The sequence below is a fragment of the Venturia canescens genome, chromosome 7 (genome assembly GCF_019457755.1).
Source record: "Venturia canescens isolate UGA chromosome 7, ASM1945775v1, whole genome shotgun sequence".
In the NCBI taxonomy this organism is placed as follows: domain Eukaryota; kingdom Metazoa; phylum Arthropoda; class Insecta; order Hymenoptera; family Ichneumonidae; genus Venturia; species Venturia canescens.
In genome coordinates this window covers 12291126-12310880 of record NC_057427.1, presented here as the reverse complement: position 1 = coordinate 12310880, position 19755 = coordinate 12291126, and the positions used below count along the sequence as shown (strand labels likewise).

The 19755-nt window shown below is 46.8% G+C and overlaps 1 protein-coding gene across 5 annotated transcripts in view; it reads left to right on the top strand.

Annotated features, from left to right (window-relative positions):
* Positions 1 to 19755, top strand: part of LOC122413990 (insulin-like receptor) — a 44541-nt gene that overhangs the window by 7312 nt on the left and 17474 nt on the right. Inside the window, exon 1 of one of the 5 annotated variants that reach the window (XM_043424717.1) lies at positions 7822 to 7941. The exons of 3 other annotated variants lie outside the window; for them this stretch is intronic. The gene's annotated coding sequence lies outside the window, so the exon portion shown is untranslated. Of the gene's footprint in view, positions 1 to 7821; positions 7942 to 18941; positions 19152 to 19755 lie in introns of those variants that run through there. One more of the 5 variants, XM_043424718.1, reaches the window with a different exon arrangement.

Sequence of the window (19755 nt, the reverse complement as noted above, 5' to 3'; positions counted from 1 at the left end):
AGAGTTTTTTTCGATCATTTCGTTGGACTCCAACGTTGGAAACTTCAGCGTCATGATTTCCCTTCTTTACGTAGGCATCGTAGGTAATGGAATGAATGTAGTGAAATAACTTGTCAACTATTAGATTTAGGGCTAATGTAGGTCTATACTTTTTCATTCAGAATTCGATACTCTACCATATTTTTATATAAAAAATATAGCATTCTACTGAAAAAAAACAAAGTTGACCTTCAAATCTTCGAAACGTCTCCATCTATCAAAACAACATGTGCACCACACAATGTGCCCCTCGAAACCGTGCAACTTTTGTCTGAACGTTTTTTTCATACAACGCTTATTTTAGTAATTATTCGAAGTCATCACGTTTAATGATTCACTCACCCTGTATATAGGTATACATTCCGGGCATAAGAAATGTGCTTTAATGCGTAATTACTCGATAACTGGGTAGAAGAAAATTTTGAAAAAATTCGTGTCTTCGCATTTGATGTTGAAGAGCATTATCACCAAATTTCATAAATTTTTAAATATTTAGACTTCTGTACCGAAACTCCTTAATCCTGCGCGTAGATTCGCGTGCACGTGTGTAGGTTATTCGTGTAACGCGAGCCTCTCGCATACGAATACCGCAGTTCGAAATTATCGCGAGCGCGAAGCATTTGAGGAGCTTCTTAACGCGCGCGCTCGCGCTCGCGCGTCCATCCGCGAACCGGCATTATATTTTTTCGTCAGGTCACTTCCGCTTTCTACTTTCATCGCGAGACCGAAAATAATAGTTTCGTCTAATGTTCGCGCGGGTCTCGAGTGCTTTGAAATTTCGAAAATAAATTCGCAACTCGGACTCGGCTTTGTTCTCATTCGCTTTTTCTTCTCGAGGAAAAAATTCTCGCTCGTATCGTGTGACCTCTATTTTGGGCCGCACGTTTACGCAACGAAGCATCGCTCGACCACGCGTCAGACGTCGGCCTCCTTTACAATCGGGACTATCAACAATACTCTCATTACTTTTTGCCATGTTCTCGCAGTATTCTGGCGAATAAATAAAAATAGTAACCTGCCGCGGGACTGAATTATTTTTCTCGTAACAAACGCGAAAAAAAAAGCTTCTCGTCGCCCCATTTCCACACAAATCATAACTCACTGTTGATCGTTCGAGAATTTATGTTTCTTCATAGTGATTTTTTCATTCGAGAGAAATTCCTGAAAACTAAATTCGTTGGGATCTCACGCGGTGTGGTCGGTTCGCGTGACACATGCGCAGTTTCCCGTACGTCGGCCTATCGGAATGCGCGCGCGCCTCGGACAGTCCCAAGCAAAAGTGCTTTCCCGCAAACGAAAACTCGGAACTGCGGACAAGCGAACACTCGAGTCACAAAACTTTCGGAATTCCTAACCTCCGATCGCGACTGTTTCGGAAAAAACCGCGTTCCTTGGTTTTTTTGGTTACTCGTGTCAATCCCGGCCCGGTTTTTCCGCCTCGTGGCTAATTTTGCCGAGCGATTGAAGCCTCGGGATCGTCGAGCTTCAACGGCCGAGTGAAACTAGCCAAAAGGGGGAAAAATGTGTCCGCCGGAACGAAGGTAGCACATTTTGTCCATCATTTTCATTCCGTTCCGCCATTCGGAAAATATTTCAATCGTCAGAATGGCGGAGCGTAGTTTGCCCAGTCCGCGGGCGACGGAATTTCCGAAGGATCGTTATCGCTGCTTCATCGCCAATTTTTCATTTCCCTAGAAAATCACATTTCCACCAAAAAGTGTACATCGAATTCCGACGAAACCGATAATTTTTAAATCCTCCTTTACGACAATGGCTAGAAACGCGAAGGCGAGCCGAGTGCTCGAGGCACCGTGAAATCATGATTGCACTTGCACGCATATGCTAAAAATTTTCAGCCGGAAATCCTGTACGTGTTTGTGTACAAAGTAATGGAACGTGGCCTGTAACGAAGCCGAAAGACCCGGAGAAGAAGAAGAAGAAGCGCAAGAAGTAGTTTCACTGGTAGGAGCATAAAGACGACGGCGACGAAGGAGGAGAAGAAGAAGAAGAAGTTGAAAAAGGAGGAAAAAGAGAGCTGTGCCTATGGAACAAGCACCGCATTCCTCGATACGCCTTCTCGAGTTCCCGCTCACAATTCTCTTTCTCACACTCTCTCGCACTCCCGACTTATATAAAATATTCAATTGGCGTGAATTTGGACCACCCTTTTATTTTCGATCTAATTTTTAGCCGCGAACGCGTTCGCGGCACCGCTCGTTTATTCATTCGGAGATGAGACAGCGGAATCTCGCGATTCCGCGCGGGAATCTTCCGTTGGCATGGAAAAGAAAATGCAAAGTGCGCATCCGAGTAGACACCGCGCTTGATTAAGGGATCAAAAGGGAATGGAAAAATTCTTGATGCATTATTCATCGGATATCGATGGAAAGACTACTTTTTCGATCTAATATTCCCGCTCGAAGCCCAAACCCCGGTATACCCCGGTGCGCGACAGCTAAATTCAGATCGCGGAGAATCATTAGAAATTTAGTTGCCAAAGAATTATTTATCGCTCGCACAATCGGTGGTGAATTTAATCACGGCCGCGTGCTCGGCCAGGAAATTCAACCCCGAGACCGCCCGCTCGCGTCTCCGTTTCGAGTCTCATCTCGCCTCGAAAGGCGCTCGGACGAGGGACTCGAGAGTTTTAATTCCCGGAACGAGGCGAGGCGAATTTTCCCAAGGAGCTTGCGTCCCGAGTCGATCGGGGGAGATCGAACCTGGAAAAATCGCTCGCGAGCGTAAATTCTAACAGAAGCGTCCAAACGCTCTAATTGCGGTACAGATCTGGGTTGACTGGAACCTCGCGGCGCGACGTTCCTTCGTCTCGTCTCCGCAATTTCCGCCTCGCCCACAGTCTCCTGCTGATCGATACAACAGAGACATCGGTACAATGGGATTGTACATTCGGAGAGTAGAGAAAACGAAAAAAAAACGAGAATCGTTTGTGCAAGGGGCTTGAAATACAGTGGCTGCGAAAAGGGCAGCTGCTCATTTCGACACGGAAGCGACGCTCTTCGTGCACGACGCGCTTGTTACAGCTCCTGCGATTAAATTCAACGAAGTATATGCGCGACGACGCGAGGGATGGAACATCGAAGCAAAACTTCGGCGAGGGGCTCGATTCGAAAAAAAAATGGAACGAAAGTGACTTATTAAAGTGGCGGAAAGAGAGCGACGAGGATGCATTAATAACTGTGAATCCCCCGGAGAATCAATTGGCCTCGTTCCCTCTTGGCGAGTATTCCGCAAAGAAAAACGGAACATTCGCGCACCGACAATTAAGACTGAACGTTGCCTGCTGCCCCCCCCCCCCCCCCCCCGACACTAAAAAGACCTCGAAACTTTCTCCCCGCTTCGGAAACACGTCGCTCAAGAGTCGCGTTTCTCGGGGTACTCGCTTTCGTACGCGTGTATATAATAACCGAGCGATTAAAGAAGACACGACGAAAGACGAAGAATCGCGGAAGAAAATAAAAGAGAGAGAGAGCGAGGCACAGCGGGGAGGCGATGAACCGGAGCTCGATACTTCGCTCTCTCAATAAGCGGTGAGCTCATGCTCGATACTTCGTCCGTGTGTGCTCTCTCTTCCCCACCCTCTCTCTCTCTCTCTCTCTCTCCGTGTGTAAGTACAAACACAACTCCTCCAGGTTTAGTGCATTAAGGCAGGAGAAGTCTAATCCACGCACATGCGACTGTGCGCGGTCTTTCGCATGTGTGATGATATACGCACGCGGGTATTAGTCGGTGGGCCGAGCCACGGGGCGAACTGGGGAAACGAGTGCGCGTCCACGTGACGCCCGGTCATGGCCGGTCACATCAAAATGTGAATGAGCCAGGCGCGAGCTTTCGGCACGCGCGCCCGGACGCGTCTCTCTCCGGGTCTGGCTCTCTCGCACTCTCGTTTTTTTCGACACTTGTTTCCACTTTCTGCGCTCTCGTACACGAAATAGCGATCCGCCGTGCAAAACGCCACCGCAGTGATTATTTTGGCTGTCGTTCCTCGGGCCGCATTTCGCTCCGAGGAGGCTCCCTATCAAAGTGGAAATTCCCCGAGCGAAATCCGCGCTTTTGTACGTTGGACGGAGACCCCCCGACAGACCGAAGGACGGAACGGTTTTTCGGGTGTCGGGTGCCGGAAACTCCGAAGCTTTTCCGTACTTCCGAGGCCTTTTGTCCTCCTCTCGAATGCCCCCTTTCCCGATTCGTAATGCGGAGACGAAAAAATTCAAGTTTTTGCACCTTCGGCCACGTCGCTCGCCACGACTCCGAATCCGAGCCCCTGCGAACGAACGCAAACAAAAACACACCCACCCCTGGCCCTTAAAGAGTCCCGGAAAGGCTCAGACCCGGAGAATCCTATTACCAACTGTTTAATTGGCTCCGAAGGATATCGCGACTCGGTGGTGGAATGCTCCACCTTCGCCAGCTCTCCCGCAACAAAACTTTTCTTTACGCTCGCATCGAGGTTACGCAAGCGTCGTTCATAAGAGACGAGTAAATCTGACGCGAATAACATACAATTCCAGCGAGGAAGCACAGTGCCGGAAATGATGAGAGAGTGTTTTGTAAACAGGAGTCTTTGGGGGAAAGAATAATTGTTTTGACTCGTGACTAATTGAATTGTTCAGGCTGACTCGTGGCTGCGATGGTAATAACGCTCTCGGGAGTCAAACAGTTTGAAAAACTTCTTTACCGTCAGCCACACGCAGAAATGGTGCTTTCGCGCTAGTCTTCCACCGGGCTCGTTTGTTTTGAGAGCTTTGACGTTTTATTCAACTGCGTCGAGAGTTATTATCGAATCAGGGGAAGTTGGCGAGGGGGGTTTAAAATTGCCAAAGTTCGTCCACGCTCTCGGCCCTCTCTCGAGCCGCTTCGACATTACCCAATAAGCTGCGATACTACCGGTCACACAATACTCACGAGAAATACGTCTTTCCAAAATAACTTTTGACATTTGACGCGGTGCGCCGGAATTATTGATAATTCCGAGGCTCGCGTGCTCCCCGTTTGTTCCAACGGTTTTTCCTCCCTCCTCTCCGTCGCTTAGAAGTTCCCCGAGACACGGAGCAAAGTGGGCGTGTGTGCGCGCCAGAAAAAGAGGGTGAAAACAGACTCGCGGAGTAAACACGTGCGATTGCAAACGGAGTGTCAACGTTTCAAGGGTCATAATCAGCCGTGATATATTCCGATCAATAAATCCTCGTGAAATCACTTGTTTTGTTAGCGGAGCTATTGCTGTTTCTACGAAATGTGGAACTTTCAATGAAATTTTTCGATTTCTTCCTTCATCGTAATTCTGAATTAAATTATTCACCGGTTTCTTATCGAATCGTCGCTACGTTTTTCCATTCATTTATTTATTCTCGTCGTTTCCTCGGCTACCCTTGAAACGCGTCGCTCAAAAGCTTCTTTTATTCTTGGAACCCGATCCGATTTTACTGTTTTTTTTTTTTTTTAAGTCGTTTGGTCGTTCTGCGACTAGTCAAATTCGCAACTACTTTATTCCGATTAATTTGAAGTCAAAATTATTAATAAAATTAATAAACACTTACATTGAGAATATTTTTATCACAAGAATGTAATAAAATGCTTTTAAAATATCATAAAAGATCAAATTTATACTTCAACTCGACCAGTTAATGATTCAGTCGGTACCGGTGACGATTTAAATACGCATTATCTAGGGAACATTTTTATTGGGCGAAAGGAAGTTTATATCTGATGTGCGATGGCACCGAGAAAAAGGAATGGTAAAGCGAAGCTACTGGACGAATGAAAGCACGTGAGTCAGGCTCGAAAATAAATTTGATTCCTGAATTTGCTCGAAGTTCAATCAACTGTTATCGGCAGTCCAACGTAATGACTGACATCCGCTTTTGCGACGCGTCAAAAACTCAAGTTTTTTCATGTTTTCTTTCTTAAAAGGACGGCGAGGTAGTGCTTTTTTTAAAGAAACGAAATCTGCGATGAATTTTCTTGACGATATAAACTTTTCCGAAGCTCGAAGACCGTACAATTATTTTCCCACAGCGGGGGTATCGTGTTGAAAACTCAAAATTGTAAATGAAATAATTGAAAATTTTGCCCCGTCAGAGGCCCCGGATCGATACTTTATCGAACGGTAAAATCGTTTTTTTTTCACCCCATTTTTTATCAAACGAAGCAATTTCTTTGTACGAGGGAAAAATAAAGTGGTTGATGTGTGCTGCCAAAATTTTATCGTGACGAGGAAAATGAAATTGGTGTCTTTCATTTCCCCAGAAAATGCCCTCTGGAGGAGTGAAAGTGAATTTTTCGGAACATCCGGAATCAGCGATATTTTCTTAGACGTCATATAGAAAAGGCACGAGGTGCGATTTGGAGCGAACTTTGCCGAGGGGCGAGCAAGAAATTCGTTCCCAAACCGCAATTCCGTGGAGTCTCCTCAGCAGAGAAAAAATCGATCGCATTTATTGCTAATTCTTCGAACAACAACCTGCATTGCGATTTACTGCTCGAAAATAAAAATGAAAAACTTCGAAGAAAACTCTGTTGTGAGTAGAGAAATTCATGTCGGCGAGAACGTTAACGCACGCGTGGCAAATAATAAAAGCATGAAACGTAAAAAGCTCGTAACGCGACACTTGGAAACAATGTAAAACGAGAAATGAATTATTCTCCCTTTTATCACTTCGCGCTCCTTCAGTTCCAGAGAAACTTGTCATTCGCGTTATTTTTTTATCGATCAACGATTTACGCCAACACGTCGCTATCCGGATCGTAGGAATAATATTCTTATAGTTTTCCGCCTCGCGCTTGATTTTATTGTTGGAAAAAAGGTAAAAAATTCTCCCCCTCGTTTTCATCGTTTCTCACTCGCATCGCTCAGAATCCCAATTCTTTCCCCGATCATTGAACGCAGCAATTTTCTCCGCGCGACGTATTTTCGGCACCGGAAATGCTGCCCCAGTCGCATCCACAAATTTTTCAGTCCAATCAATTGCCTGAACTCGGAGGGATGTCAATGTTACGGTGACGACCCCGGGCGGGGTATTTCGGAACCGCGTTGCAGTCTGTTTTCGATTTTCATCCGAGTGTGAACGCATCAAAATGGAGATAAAGTTTGATTATCCCGGGGACACACGTGCGGGAGGGTTTTGCGTGGGCCTTAAAGGGTGCGAATAGAATTGCGAGGGCGGAATTCACCGGAGCTATAACGACGTCACCGTGAGCTCGATCTTCAGTCGTCAGTTCGTTTTGAAACCCGCACTTGGGCGAGATGCTTTTGCACCTCATTACGAAAGCATATTTTTCGAGCTCTTGTGTCTCGGGCTCTTGGCGCTGTCGTTTACTCTCGTGAAAGCGGTGCAATAACCAAGCTCGTGCGACGCGTCCTTAAATCTCGTTTACGTTCCTCGTTTTCCGTCGTTTATGAAAATCGCGAGAGAGTTCGTCGCTCTTTTTATGTATTTTTTTTTCCTTGTATTTTTGATTCTTCGGTAGGAAAAGAATTGGGGCTCTTCGCGTGCTCGTTAACGTCTGCAAACGATCGTTCTCGTGAGTATTTTTTCCAGGCGGGAGAGACACGCGCTTCGACGTTACTTGTTGATTCATACACGCCGTTCCACCAGTTCCTCGACCATTTTCCCGCAATGCTGACACCTTCCTTTCACCGCCTTTTCGTAAGCAAGCGTTACAAAAAAATCCATACACTTCGCGTAACTGCGTTCAATGAAATTCCTCATCGACGAGTCACGAAATCGTTGCGAAAAGGCGAAACAGATGGCGAGTAATCGCCCCGTCATCGCGCTCTCTTTCCTCGGCTTTCTCAAAACACGAGTTTGTTTTTATTTCTTGCCGACCCTCGTCCCAAGTGCCGCATCACCAGACAAACGTTCGCGCGTCATCACAGAAATATGGGTACGCATAAACACCTATTCGCTTGGCAAATCGTATGAATTTTGCGTTCGGAATAAAAATGCAAAATATTTCATGAAAATTCAGTGGAAATAAACATTTTTTCGTGTTTTTACAAATAATTACAAAGGAATAATGAAAATGATGAACGATCCAGGTCCATTTATCGCTCGTGAGTTTTCTTCCCCCCTGCTCCGAGAGATGATAATCTCGTCGATAACGTCGAGTGTATCGGTCGAAAGTATCGCGCATCTTTGGTTAAACCCTTTCGACCTCGGGCGGCGTGCGTCGTTAGAGGCGCACATGCGCGTGTTATTGTTGGCCGTAATCGTGCCCCGAGCCTCGTGTCATTGTCGCTTGACGTGGACGGATTTAAAATTCTCGAGAGGGCAAACACGCGTGAGATATGCGAGAAGATGAAAGGAGATGCCATTTTGGAGGTTAACGAACGGTAGTTTAGGGTCGCACGTGTCGATCGCGTGGAGAGAGAACACTTTCGGTGACGCCTCGACGGCGTCAAATCGTCGTGTTTTTTTCTGTATTTGTTTCTTTATCGATGTCGCTGCTATTTTGAATCCTTGGCATTTCCACCCGAGCCCCGAGAGCCCGTTTTTCACTTGAAAGCGTGCCGAACTCGAGCGGGACGTTGAATGGTTGAAAAATCCTGCTGAAGAGGAAAAAAATCACGAAAACTTTGGTGGGGATTAGATTTTACGGGAATTCGACGCTTCTTGGGCTCCGCGGCTGTTCCTCCATCTCAATTTTGTCCCGAGAGCCTCGGTCCTTGAGAGAAAATCATAAAAATCGTAATTCAATATTTATGCTCGCAAAATCGAAGTTTTTCGTCTCAGGATCCTTCGCGGTGGTTTTTTCAACCGGTTTTTGCCCCTCGACGCGCGTTCGCCCCTGCCCCTTAATAACATAGTTTCGTTTCCCCGAAAGCTTTGGTTTATCGTCGATTTTCGAGAAATTTAAGCATATGCGCAATTAGGTGCGTCACTCTTTTCTCTCTCGGTCTCACCCGCGGTTCGGAGGCTCTCCGCCGTCGCGGCGAAAAGCGTGCAGAGGTAGTCGGGCGACGGAGTCGACGTCAAGCGCGCGCGATACGGGCATGTGGCAATGTTTTGGCCGTCATCGATCGGCCACCCTTTTACGCGCTGCGGCGTAGTATCATGCGAGCCGTCCTTCCTCCCTTCGGCTTCCCCTCTCTCGGCCTCCACCCCCTGCCACTTGCATAATCCACCCACGCCCTGGTTCACTCAGCCACCCTCAGACAGCAGGGGCTCTCATTTCCTTCGTTCGCGAACAATCCACGCGGCACGAATTACGCTCACGCGACCACGCTCCTCAAAAACGTCACAACAATTTTTTTCTTCCTCCATGCCCCCTTCCAGCTCTCTTTCGCTTTATTTTCCTTCGGCTAATGCGATTACGGCCTCCCTCCATATTTTTTTGACTTTTTCCTACGGCTAATTTTGACGATTCGCCGCAAATCGCGGGCCTTCCACGGTTCGGGGATCGATCGACTTATTTATCGACTCGCTTCTCTCTCCCTGTGTTGTTTTTATGAAGCTGAAGTTTGCAACGTTCGAGTCCAACCGGAACGATGTTACTAAAAACAACAACCGACACTTATTCGTGAAATAAAAAATTGGTTAATAACAAATGTTTTTTTTTTTTTTTCGCATTCTGCCTTGCTTTCAATAATAATTTATCGAAATCTCGAGCGAATCGCTGGAACTCGGCTGGTATTTTTAAAATTCGTATAAATTTAGTTGAAAAACGATGGAATTTGAGAACGCGAGGGAATCCAAAGACCGACGTCCATCGTTCCCGTTGATGCATGCCCGTGCTTATGGAGGCCGAGAAAATGACGTTTTTCATTCGGAGATGAAGAGGTTGGACGAAGCTTCGTGAATATATTGTTAGAGGACGGGAAAACGGGGCGAGCGTCGTTCGCTCTGTTATGAGAACTACGTCGAGCGGAGTTACCGATCTTTTTCATAGGTAACTCGAGTAGAAAGGAAAGTTTCGCGGTTATGTCGCGCTACTGCTGCGTAGTATTCTCTCCCGCCTCTCTTTCTACCGCGCAGAGTCTGTTCCGTCCTCTCCGACGAAGCTGGAGCAACAACCTCAGGGTTTTGCGATCCTCGAAAAATCAGATTATTTTTCCACTAGGTTAGTCGACGCGTACGAATTTTCAACGAATTTGAGTGCCCCGTTTTATAGCATCGTCGAAAATGGCTCTTGCCACTGTAACGACGCATCGCCGCCGGTTCCTGGACGACGGACCGCACCGGCCCTTCGCCCGAGAAAATTGGGAGCGAATCATCCGAATATTCCGCCGGCCTTTTTCAATCAATAATTTGTTCGGCTCAATGCGAGAACAACGAGGCGCGTTCGAAATTTGCTTTCGAGAAATCGAAGAGATCGCGAGCCCTGTTTTTTCTCCTCCGCCCCCTCCGCATCGGGCACGTATCGAGTTCCATTTCTGATGAAACGCCTCACCGCAGGCTACCGACGTACCAAGATACATTGTAGTGACGGAGAATTTAAAAAAAACGCTCGGAGTTGAGAGAGCGATCGACAAGCTTGTCGTGGAGCATGTTCTGTGAAGATTTCGTTCTCAAGTATATAATGGACTTTGTATACGAGCATCGAAGCGCGGCGCGCCCAGACAGGAAGATGCGAAGAAGCGTGGCGTTGCGGGCGCGAAGGGACGTTGCAGACGCAAAAAAATTGAAGCGCGAGGCTCCCCATTCACCGCTTCGGGAATTCGCCCTCTTCCGAGCGGCTGCTAAACCAGCCGCGGCCTATTTTTCATTCTTTTTTCACGCGCTCGTCGCGGCGGTGCTCATTCGGTCTTTCGTCTTCGAAAATAATACGTCGCGATACGCGAACCCTTTTTTCCGAAGCGAGCGCCCTTCTCGATTACTCGATTCCACGATTTTTCACGTGTCCTCGCAGCCGATCGGCGTTCCCGTAATCGCGCGAAATAACGAGTCCGCGCATTCGTGGACTCGAGAAATAGGAACAAAAGAGCCGTCAAACGCTTCTAATAATATCTCATAATTGCGCAAACTTGTTTCAACGATTAAGGCATGTGTACTTGATAATCGTAGCGATTCATTGCGCACACTCGATCCCAGGATCCTTGGGAACCGGGCGGAGCTTATTTCTGGGAAAGCGAAGCAGTTTCCCCCCACCCTGCGATGCGTGAAGCGGAGAACGCTCTCGCATACTTAGCGGGGACGCGCGCGCGTCGCGTGTAATTTATCTTGCGAAGAATCGCCATCTCAAGTTCTTGGAAAGTTCAACACATTCCAGGGGAGTTGCATTTGAAGTTTGACCGCAGAAAATAACCGTCGAGAAGTCGTCCTCGAAGCTTCGCTTCCCGGGCGATCGAGTCTCCCACCTCGATTCACTAATTTCATATTTCCAACGAGTCTTTCGAATCAATAAAATGACAGACCCTACGCCGCATTCCAACTTCCAACAACTTCAACGCCAGACGATCCGAGCCGAGATTACTTTGCTATACGTTACTCGACGGTGTTCGCCTTCCCCCCTCCCCAGTTTCGCCTTGTAACGCGCTCGGGCAGCCCAACGCCCCGACGAAGCGTGTTGCGTGCACTTCGCTCTCCGCGCGCGTTTGCCTTTTACGAGCTCGTGAAGTCTGTGACTTTATTATATTCCTCGCGAGGGAGAAAATTTTTTCAGCCTTTTCTCTTTCAGAGTTTTGAAACCCTCTAAATTCTTGCGACTCTTCGCTCGAGCAATGTCAAAAAATGCGATTCCTCACGAGTGTCCGGGGCGATCGGAGCTCGTTCGATATCTTGGACTAAAAATTATTCGTGAGCTTTCCACGCGAATTCTCAAAATAAATCCGTCCAACTTTTCATCAGAAACGTGCAAAGAATTTTTCATACGGTTCGCAACGTCTTCCAGTCCAGCGATATGATGTAAAACCCTCCGATAATTCCAGTACTTTCAACTTCGTTCCCTCCCCAATTTGCAATTCGTAGTTTTTCAAGCTGCACCGCGGTGCTTCGCCAAATAAGAAATCGGCGAATCTCAAGTGTTTTTTTCCTCCCCTTCGTTGGACTCGAACGTCGCGAAGATCAGCGTCGTGAACTCGCTGGAAAATGACAGCAGTGGCTTCTCGTCGTATACTCGGAGCTCGTGAACTTCAAGTTCGATTAATCAATGACACACATATTTATAGAAAACGCGTTGAATTTCACAGGGACGCGAATCGTCGCTTGGAAAGGTCCTAAAGTGTGTCAATTATTCGGAAGATAATCGATATTGAATGAGAGAAGCACGAGAGCGGGATGGGCGGGATGCGAGGGGGGAAGAAGGGGTACGGAGAGAGAGAGAGAGAAGAAAAAAGAGGCCAGACACAACGGATCGGCGAAATTTTCTCGGGGCTCTGTCGCGTCTGTCAGTTGGTCGGTTGCGGTTTTACGGGGTGAGAGAAAGAGACGGAAAGAGGCTTTATAAAACGCATAGTCTAGACGCTTCGTCGTCGGGGCCAGCCCCAATGAAGCGCCCGATCTGTCCGGTGACTCGACCGGGACACACGCGCTCTTCGCGATCACCGGCTCTCTCTCTCCGTTTTTCATTTTCTCTCTTTCTCGCGTGTTCTATAAACGGAACACTCCAACTATCTTTCCCGCCGGGGGATCTCCATCTCACGAATTTTCCGCCTTCCTACACATTTATCTCGTCGCACTCTCGCCGCAAAGTCTCCTTACGTGGGCGACATCTCGCCATTTCCCGCACGCCCCGATTTTATATTTATTAATACCCGGCCAACTTAGCATTTCGAAACACTACGAATCTGTCAATTTTATATTTTCTATCCTTAAACAACGGACAAACTTATCGAGCACCGCCTCGGGGAGCAGGCTGCTTCAAAATAAAAATTCTAAATTCACAAGATAAAAGGGCAGCTGAACGGACGCAGTTACCGCGCCATCCCGCGATCGGTGCATCCGAAAATCAAATCAATGATCACCCCAAAGTTTGCGACGTTGGACCCCAACGAAATGCGAACGAAAAACCAAAATTTTGTCATTCCTTTTTCCATTTAACGACCCATTTACGCTTGCCTTAAAAACCTTCCAACTGCGAATAGCAAAGTGAAAAAATTACGCCGAACTTAGCAACCTTCGAGTCCAACGAAATTATCTGAAAAGCTCTCCGTACCGATGTTTCGTGAAATGAAAAATTGGTGAATTACAAATATTTATTTCCTTCATTTCGTTGGACTCCAACGTCGCAAAGTTCAGCGTCGTTGACGCTCCTTGATTAATCGATTGAGGCGAACGCTCTTCGATCCGAGAATCCACAGTAGATTCGAGAATTCTACTGTTGGCTACTCAGGTATCAAACTGTTTGTGCGGTTCCGGCAGTGTCGTTTAGCTCGTTCCTCCCTAAGTACGCACATCTCAAAATATATGTACATAAACAGAGATTCATCTCGTTGACACTATGTATAGATCGCAGTCAGAAATAGCGCAACGAGTCTCGTGCTGCTGTTTGCTACGCGTAGCGAGAGGCTTCCCCTCGTCGAGTCCAGTCTTTCAATTCTATTATACTCGTACACATAGAGAGTTGTGCACATGTCACCACTGACACATGCCTCCGCGTATTTCACACTAGCGCAAAGATCGACGCTTCTGTGTGTCCCTCTGACTTTCGTCTCCGACACCTCCAGCGTTTCGAGTCCCTGCATTGTTTACTCCCGTCAATTCGTGTCCGCGATGGTGGATTAGCTAGACAAAAGCGTTTAGTTTGTGTCGAGCTATTAATCGTCGGTCGTCTCGGCTTGTGGGCATTGCAGTTTTGACGGTTATTCGGTTCCCCCATTTCGCGGCTAGTTTTTCTACGAGAATAGTTTTATTTTCGACGAGATTGTGGATAGAATGCGGTGATTTTGAGGTCGGGAAGATCGCGGAGTTCCTTGAATTTCGTAGGCACTTTGTTTTTTATCGTTTCGCAGAAACGATGATGAATGGTGGATACGCGTTGCGGAATATGAAAAGCACATTAGTCGCTTCGCTCGAATCACCGCGACTCGATCGGCGTCCTCGTGTTCTTCATACCCGCGCATAAATAAGCGGCGGAGAGACGCGATACTCTGCGGGAGAGAGGAGCGCGTACGAAAGTCGACGTAAACAAGCTGATAGTGGCTGACGAGCTAAATGACGAGCTCTTGCTTATTTCGCGCGTCGGGTCATTTCTTCGTGTGGGAGGGGCGAGCCCGCGAAGAAACGTCCGGAAGGATGAAGAATCGAAGGGAAGCCTCGTTAATCCGAATGGAAAGTATGAAAGAGAGTTAGTGTCCGCGCGTAAAGGTGGCCCAAACGTAAGAGAATTCTTGGTATTTCAATACGAGTGTGCGCGACGAGGGAACGAGGATACAGCGCCGTGCATAACAAACAAAGCGGATAATTAATGCGCTTGAGACAAAAATAAACAAGTTCTCGAGTAAGAAAAAGGCGAATGGGAAGGGAGGAAACAGCGAGAAATTTAAGATGCAAAGGCAGGCGAGAGGCGGCCAGGCACTCGGGGAGAACGTGTCGCGTATTTTTTAATGGTAAAAACGTTGGGGTTGTCTCTCATTCGGCGCGTTTCTCTATTCCTCGGACGGGGCTATATATGCGATACGCGAGTGAGCGTCGCTGGTACGTACGTAAAGCATTTGCTCCGTAGTACTATGAGAGAGCGGCGGCGGCAATGCACCATCGCCAGAGAGCAGGGAGCGCACAGAGTGCGCAGCATCGCGCGTCAAAATCGTTCGTAACACACCGCGGAGGGGAGGGGGTGTCTCGTACACAGCCTCTTTCTTCCCCCGCCCGCGCCCTTCTGCCCTCGCGATTTTCCCCGCCTCGCGTTCCCTCCGCTGCCCCTCGGGCCGCGACGTGAACGGGCTCCGTTGGATGGCGCGTATAGTAAAACGAGCTCTCGTGAATGAAGGCTCGGTTCTCTCTCTCTCTCTCTCTCTCTCTCTCTCTCTCGCTCGACGTATTATATATTTTTTCCCCCCACCACAGACCTCTCGTTTCTGCTGCTGGTAAAGCGTTCGGGACTCGCCGCTCCCGAAGAGCGCGGCGTTTCTCTCTCATCGCTTTTGCCATGCCTAAACTCGTCCCTGTTTCGACTGCGAGGAGGGGGCGCCTCCCCCCCGCCGCTCCGTTCGCTGTCCCTCTACGCTTCGAGCCGAATCTCCTTTCTTTCTTCGAGTTCCGCAGTCCGCGAGAGCACTGGCGGAGAGATCTCGTGCGCAGATCGGACCAACACGAGTCGCCTTTTCTCTCTCTCGCTCCCTCTCCCTCGCCCCTTTATTTCTCTATTTCTTCCTATCGCTCTTTCGCTCGTGGTCTCTTAGGAACTTTGGAACACGGCATAAATGTGTTTATCGCTATATACACAGGCTTTATCCTCGTCCCGTGTCTACCTTCCTTCGTCGTGTTACCAACACTCTTTATGTTTGTGTATAAGACATTCCACCTTAATTCGATCTTCCAATGTTTGGGTTTGTTTTCGTTTTTTTCATAACGCCCTGGATATATTGAGCCTTCACAAGATCTCCGAGTTATTGCTTTTTCTTGACACTCCTGCTCTCCCCCCCTCCACAGCAGAGCTGGGAAATTAGTTACACAAAGCACACACCTCGTGGTATCGCGACTTCATCCCATTTCGTTCGACTCGCACGAGGACACGGTTATTTCACATTTCTTTCCTTTTGGATGCTTTTTTTTTTTTAATTTTTTTTTCTACCGAAGCCAAATACTGGATTTTTGGATTCGCGTTAGAAATTTTACCCCCGCCGGGGTTGAGACGCGAAGACGACTCGGTTTTTGGCATTTCATATACTTGTCCCGCGGGGACATGAACGCTCGCACGATTTTCATCATTCTTACGCCTTTTCGGCTCGGAATGCCACGTATACGTGCCTCCTGTGGAGTCTTATAAGTATAGTATCTTTCGAATTCCTTTCCCAGGTCGATCTCTGTGCCCCGTTCGAACGGCTTCTCTCGCTCTCTCTCATTTTCTCCTAGCTCTGTTAACCGACACACACGACTCTCGTTAAAATCGTAATAACCTCCTCTCAGCTCTCCCCAACACACACGCACACACACACACACACAACTATTTATCACTTATTTACCACTCGAGATGCCTCGCACGGTTATCGTACTAATCGAGGAAAAAACAGTCATTTTTTTGTTTACTCGTGGATACCTACTTTGATAAAGTGGCTGGCCTGGCGACTCGGGAAGTTGCGAGGAAAGCCGAAAAATTTCTACTCAACATCGTACGATGCTTATCAAAGCGTTTAATCTTCCCTAAAATACGATTGTCCTCCATCCATTATCTCGTCATTTTTCTACGAATATTCTCCATTTAATTAGCCGAGCGAGGAAGGACGGTGGCCTGGAGAAATTCAACAGTTTTTAATTTTTTTCGATTTCACTTTAAACTCATAATATTTGAACTCGATTTATTGGAATATGAGCAAAAATAATCCATCAGTATAGTAATAAACCTTGATATTAAACAATACACATGAGAGCGTGCTCGCAGTCCTGTAAGTTTTTTTATAAAACGAATATACAGATCAAGAAAGAGGTCGATGGATGATCTCTTAGAGTAAACTTCATTGAATAAAATATATAATTGCTCTGCTTAAACTTTGTGCCATTTATTTCGAAACTTGCTTCCATAATCCAATACGATTCATGCAAACAGTCATTTCGTGGGGATTTTTGCTCGACGAGAGTCTGAAACTGAGGGGAAAAATCGTTTTTCTCGTGACTTTGAGCCAAAACGAGGTTCCTCGTGGACGAGGATAATTTACAAGCTGATGTACTCTCGTTATTACGATGCTCTTGTTTTTGTTGTTGGAAATGTTGATTCGATTGTTAGTGGGGTCGTAGAACGCGCTACTACAGTGGGCTGTGTCGCGAGAGCGATTGCTCGAAATCGAGAATAACAAGAAGTGGGAGTCAGAGGGAGGGGGGAGGGTTTTTGATGACTAGAGGAGCATGGCGATCGAATGTCCTTGGAAATCAATCGATCGAGTTAGAATAGTGGCGGTGCGAGTGGTTTTCTTTTTTCTTCGTTTTTTCTTTCCGTTCGATCGTTTATTTTTTCGCCTGTATACGGTCCTCATTAGCCACGATCACTTTTGATAAGTATAAAAGTGCAGGGCGTTCCGCGCCAGCTCCGGCCTACTTTTGACTCTCACGCTCTCAAATTCCATTCGTGACTCGATTAACGTCGTTTATTCTCGCTGTAAAAGGAATTCACGGTTTTTCCTCCTCTCGCAGCGTCATATTTTTCGAGGGGCTCTTCTTATTTCTAATTCGTTTGAAATGTAAATAAAAACGTTGTTTCAATCGAATTACAAATTCGAAAGATCTCCGCTCGGCCGAGACGACTTTGAGCACCGTTTGAGCGAACTAATAGAATGACACGACGAAATACGCTGCTCGGAGATTTATTTTTCCAAAGTATAAATACGCCGGGGAGAAAAAGCTCCTCGCGATTGGCCAACGCGAGCCTCATGAGCACTGACACTTTTAATGCTCTGAAAAATAATTGTCACTGGCCGCTCTCGCTCGATCGTAAGTAGCCTCTCGAGGAACAGCTAAGAGTGCAAACGCTGGGTTAAATAGTCAATCTCTTAAAGGCCATATAATGGCTCGTGGAATTCGCATTGATTGGTCTCGCTGCGAGACCGATTCGTCTGGATAAACTCGCCACTGGGAATTTTGTCCTCGTACGAAAACACTCGTGACACGTGTGCCGCCGCTCCGCGAGGGCATTCGAAGCGGAAAGATGAAAAAAATTTAACGTTGATTGAATTCGCGGAGAGATGATCTCGATTGTTCCCAACCTTTTTTCCTCTCTCTCGCTCTCTTCCTGGCAACCGTCCTTGCCAATTTTTGTTTGCGAACTGATTTTAAATAACACTCCATGCGAATAGATTGGTGGAGGAATTTCAGGTCAGCTTATTATCGAACATTTAATGTTGAATTAAAGCTTGAAAAACCGTAAAATTTATCACCAAATTTCATTGAATTATTCGTGTACTTGTGATAATTCTAAATCCCTGACACGAACTGTCTCACGGATAGAAAAAAATCCAGGGAATCCACAGCGACGATAAAAATGAAGGCTTACCGAATCCTTAAAAGATATATTAACGATAAAATTTGAAAAAATTGCAGAAGCAGAAGTTGTTGAATCAGTCGGAATTTCGAGTGCCCCGATTCGCCCCACTAAAAAATACGCTCATGCCAAAGGAATACCTTAATTCGATTATAAAAAATTATGAAGTAGAAGCAAAGAATTTTCAATGAAAATATTATTTTTTCATTACTCGCAGCAGGATATCAATAAATCGAGCTCAATAAATGTGTTCTCGTGGTTGGGTGGCATATATATTTTCGGTCTCTTACTCGAGCAGCTATCGAGAGCACGAAAGTTGGCGGTGAGGGACGATGAAGAGAGATGGAATGTGAGATGGTGTACGGCGCTTTGACCCCTTTAAATGCAATAAATCAATTATCCCTCTTTATTAAGAGAATTTTGTATTTAATCGTATCATGGTACTTGACCCTTCGAATGATCCACGCGTCATACTCTTTCCCCCTTCTCGCCCTCGGCGTGTTACTCTGATTATTTTTTATTTTCCCACTCGTGCTCGAAGCTCCTTTTTACCCTCTCCTTCTCCCTTTTGCCTACTTAACGAGGATCGTCGTAGTAGCTTGAGAGACACGAAGGAAAGACGCGAGAGAAGGAATAAAAAAAGGAACGAAGTAAAACCAAAAGAGTGTTCGCGAGGGTAGACAGTCGTTGAGTTTTGCGGGCAGAGTCATCGTTGGCGCGCGACGCCGCGGTTACGGGATTAGTTATTATACTCTTGTGGTTTAAGCTTTTGTGGCGAGAACAAACCTTCTTTTCGGCTGCTACCGTTATGCCGTTTTTTCTTCCCTCGTTTTTCTCGCTCCGCGCCCCCTGCCGCCGCCCTCGTAAACCAAATTTATTTTCACTGCGGATGCTGTTTTGTGGTATTTCTTAAATCTCAATAACGCACGCGCACGTGCTGAAAAAAGGGAAAGAAGATTAAAACACGGCACACGAAATATTTGACGTTCCGGCTCCGATCCGGAGGAGAGAGACTCGAAAATCTTCGTGTAGGTTTAACGGAGATTTTATGCTCCTTCTTAACCATTTAAACGCCGGGATGCACACGTTCTCCTCTCGCAGTGCGGAGTGATAATCGCAGGAAATTCCAAGCCTCGTTTTCTATCCTGATGCGCTCTCTCGGTCTGCTTATCGATACACGCGTGCTCGTACTTTTTATTCGTTCCTTTTTCTTTCCAAAGAAGATGAAAAAATAACGCGGTGAATCACTCCGATTTTGTTGCGAGTCATCTTCCAGTAATCACGTGCGGAGCCTTCGACGCGCGTAATCGTAATTTTGCATCGGGAATTAAAACGATTCGTGAGTTCGTGCTTGGCGCGACGAGAAAACGCATCCAATGATTTTAATCCCTTTGCTGGCCCACGGAGGGCGTTAAAAATCAATAATTGACGAGTCATTATCGCGATCGAAGAACCAAGCGAATGCGCTCATTTTGCCGAAGGAATAAACGTGCTTGACAAACGTTAATGCGCACTTTTAATATTCGGCAGGATTTTAACGCTGCCGTCATCTTGTCGCCTCTCTCTCCAAGGTTTTTTTTTTTTTCTTCTTCATACTTTCCCATCAATTTGCTTGTTTGTGCCTCGACACGA